Genomic DNA, 4,210 nt, shown 5'->3' with positions numbered 1-4,210 from the left:
CTCAAAGCCAATAATGTAATTCATGCAGACTTAAACCCAGACAACATCTTGAGTAAACACTGTGTATGTCAGCGCTTCTAGCAGACGTTTAAGCTTTGTCAAAGGTTGTGACATTTTTTAAGATGAGCAGCAACTCCCATATACGAGCCCAGAGCTACTTCTGGGATAAAATTCCTCAATCTCAGTGGACGTATGGGTGCTGGGTTGCACAATGGTGGAGCTGACCATCGGAATGCTCCTATTCAGAAGCTTCCACTAAAAATGTAGTGACATCAGGGATGTGACATCAGGGATGTCCCTGTATGGTGCCAGTCCGGGAGGGCCGTGGCGTGCGATGTTCCTACATCGCGGACAGCACCGGGGTGGGTTGCTGTGAGATGTCGGCTTAGCATAGCACGGCGTGTGATGCACCGTCATCGCGTACACCCCGTAGGCGGGTGTAGTACCAGCCCTAGCGGGGCTTGGTGAGCGCTGGGATAGCGCGGGCACCACACGTAGCGTGTAGTGCGTGCTCCCACAAGGGGGAGCGGGAGAGTGTCAGCCAAGGGGCAGGGTTGCCCCGGGCCATGGCACTCTGGGTGATCACGTGTCCAGGGAGAGCTCTCGAGGGGGATCGAGAGGAAGCTAGAACGCTGTCCCTAACCAGGAGGATATAAGGTGGGTCCCTGAGAGGGACCGGGGTCTCTTCGTTCGACAAGATGGAAGCTCTACGTCCTACGAGGCATCAACACGTGGCTGGGGACCCGAGTGAGGGTCCGACCCTTGTTGTTGTAACTTCTACGTATAGTGTAGTGCGCTGGGTGGTCACCACCCCAGGCTGTATCTGGTAAAGGGGTAGTTACTCCTTTGTGTTTAACGTGTTGATGTTAAATACATGTGTTGCCTCTAAAGAACAACGTCTGCGACTCATTTGGACTCACTACACAAAGACCACCTAATATGCCATATGGAGGTGCTGGAACTGCCTCCTCTATCCCTGATTGATGCTGTTCCCAGGAGGAATACATATTTTGACTGCCACGCTATGCCTGTGATGTCGGGCATGATTAGGTTCCCAGAGAGTCTCCCACTAAAAAAGCAGCTTGTTTTCTCGGATGCAGAATTCGTGGATTCTTGGATTCCATCAGCAGCTGCCTACGATGAGATCTGGCTGAGTGCCTGACACCTGAACAGGCGCTGACACACGTCTGGCTGCAAGATAGGGTGGAGCCAGAGATTAGCTGTCTCTGCTTCCACCACCGCTACCACCTCCGCCACCACCGACATTGCCACCACCACTGTTGCCCTCCTCAGTCTACCCGGTTTTAGGCAGGGAGTAGTAAATTATGGAAGTGGTAGAAGATGACGTTTCCTCTCCTATGAAGGAATCTTCTTCTGGAGGCTGTCTCATTCCCGGCCCTTCCAGGAGATCCTCCCGCCCACCCCGACCCCTAAATTGCTGTAAATCGTGGTTATAGGATCCAAGGAACAGGTAGGGCTATTTTAATAAACACAATAGAGAGGAAGAACAAGTTCAAAGAGCTCGTATAATGCACGTGCATAATGTACGTTGCCTCAGTAATCCCCACCCCCACATTATGCAAGAGCGCAGGAGCGTGGTCACCACATCTATGCCTCTATATTAGCAACGAAACAGTAGGAATTCTCCACAAATCTGGCTGTCGCCTGATGAAGCTAGTTGTAATTACTGGAGAAACGTCGTACTCCGTTTGTAAATCGTGTGGCTTGGCTCTCCAACACACCGGTGTGCTGTACTAGTGACGAATTGGCCACGTTCTGTTTACGTGACAACCCTTACTAGTTGGCTGTGTCGGGTGGTGGCGAGTTTTAACGACACTTTTATATATTTACGCGATCTAACCCAATAACCTTTGTTATGAATTAGTTCAAGCTGCCTAAGTGGATACATATCTGCATTTTACTGAGATGGCAACAAGAGGCTGCAAGCATCTGGCAGACGCATTTTGCTATGTCTGTGTAATGTAGTAACTCGGCGGGAGACGACTTCACGGGTAACACACTCTTTATTTTATCAAACTCGTTCACAGGTGACTAACACCTACTTTGTATCTCGGGTGATAAACACCCACTTAGTATCTCGGGTGACAAACACCCACTTAGTATCTCGGGTGACAAACACCCACTTAGCTACTTGGCGACTAACGCCCACTGAGCTACTCGGATGACCAACATCCACTTAGTATCTCGGGTGACAAACACCCACTTAGCTACTCGGCGACTAACGCCACTGAGCTACTCGGATGACCAACATCCACTTAGCTACTCGGCGACTAACGCCACTGAGCTACTCGGGACACTCCCTGCCCGGGGTATCCGTCTCGACTGTGGGTCCCCAGCCCGACCCACGGGGGCGTCGGACCCCGGGTCCCACAGCCTCGCCTCCGAGCCACACAGGGCCCCGGTCCCCACAAGGACGGCGGGACTAGGGGTCTCGTGGCACTAGGTCTTCAGCTCCGTCTTCGGGTCTTCAACTGGGTAACTCTCCCCGAGTGCTCTCGCGCGTCCCCCTTTATACCCCACCTGCGGACGTCGCTGCGAGCACCCACTTATTCGACCAATCGCCGGGCGCTGGCTACGATCCTCTTTTCCCACATCTCATCGTGCCTCACCACTCACGCCGCGCCGCCCCGTCATCTGTCACTCCCGGCGCGCGCGTCCACACCACGCCCACAACGCGTGCCCAACCCCGCACCCCGCGCCGCCCCGTGATCCATCACTGTCACAGTCGGCGCACGTCAATACCACCACTACATCTGCAGCCAATTTATCAAGACAAGAGCGACAAAGTACTCTGTGGAAGCATCTGCTAAGATGTGTGAGGCCTACAAGGCATATTTCGGCATGCCTGTTGGGGATCAAGACAAACCCTGGGCACCCCATTTAACCTGCGAGCAATGCAAAATAGCTCTGGAAGGTAAGATGGACAATTGTTGCTCAGAATTGTACGTTATAAAAGTTGTTTACATTTTTTTTATTGTAAAAAAATTTACTTTTAAAATGTTTCACAATTTTCAATGTTATTGAAAAAATATACCATATATAAAAAAATGTTTGCGAGAATCTCTTACACATTAGTCATGGGTGAAATAAATGTATTTTTGTAGGACGGTACAGAGAAGAAAAGACAGCCATTAAGTTCGCTATCCAAAGAATTTGGCTGGAACCCACTGAACACTCAAGCAACTGCTATTTCTGCATGATGGGCTTAAGGTCCCTGTATTTATACTACTATTTATATTACTGAAAGTTCTAGAATGTTCTAGAAGCTACTCCAATTTTACTCGGCACTGAATAAATCTGAAATATCCTAGAAAACAAAGTTTGTGGGAAATAATAGCCATTTTCTGTACTTTTGAGGCATAAGCAATTAGAAAATAACACTTAATACCCAGGAACAAAAAAATTGTAACAAAGTGTTAATTATGTATTTAGTGTAGTAATAGTCCACCGGCAAGTGCCTTGTAGCCATTGGTTGAGTGTAATAGGCGCACCCTCATCACAGCAATCATGTCCACGTGATGCGAGCACATCCGATGGACTCCCTCACAATCATCATCATCACTCTCATTCAATCTTTAAATCTTTTATTAAAACAGAATTTATATACCATCACTGAACTCAAGCAAATGTTATAAAAGCAATCATAGGACTTACAAAACTCTGGAAATAGTTAATTCCTTCAATAAACAACAACGTAATATGTAGCATCATTGTGGAGAATATATGGAATAAAAACAAGTCTGTATCTGCTTATGAGTCTCTGAACGTCGAAAAGGTCCAGAGTTTTGCTTGTACTGACCCAATGGCAAACATTGACTTTGCTGCTGATGTCACTAAATGTGGAAACTGGTGTGTAATTTGTGGTGAAGAGAGTTGATTTGCTCACAGAGCTCGGCCAATACTTGGTTCTATGTTATTGTAATAGTGACTTTAATGTAAATGAGTGTTTATATATATAAGTATGTTCATATAATAATAGTGTATATTTGTTATTTCTGTTAATGTTTGAATATTGATAATTGTTACACGTTTAACTCCCCAATTCCGAGCTCATTTGAATCAACCTTACTGAATTTCCCAAAACACATGTGTTTAGTAGGTATATCTTTTAATCTGGTACTTGTGTATGAGGTGACTGTATTTGCTGTGTTTAATCCTTGCGTACATTGCAAACACAAGCAGCATCACT

The sequence above is a fragment of the Lampetra fluviatilis genome, chromosome 70 (genome assembly GCF_964198595.1).
Source record: "Lampetra fluviatilis chromosome 70, kcLamFluv1.1, whole genome shotgun sequence".
Taxonomy (NCBI): Eukaryota; Metazoa; Chordata; class Hyperoartia; order Petromyzontiformes; family Petromyzontidae; genus Lampetra; species Lampetra fluviatilis.
Note: the sequence above shows the minus strand (reverse complement) of the source record.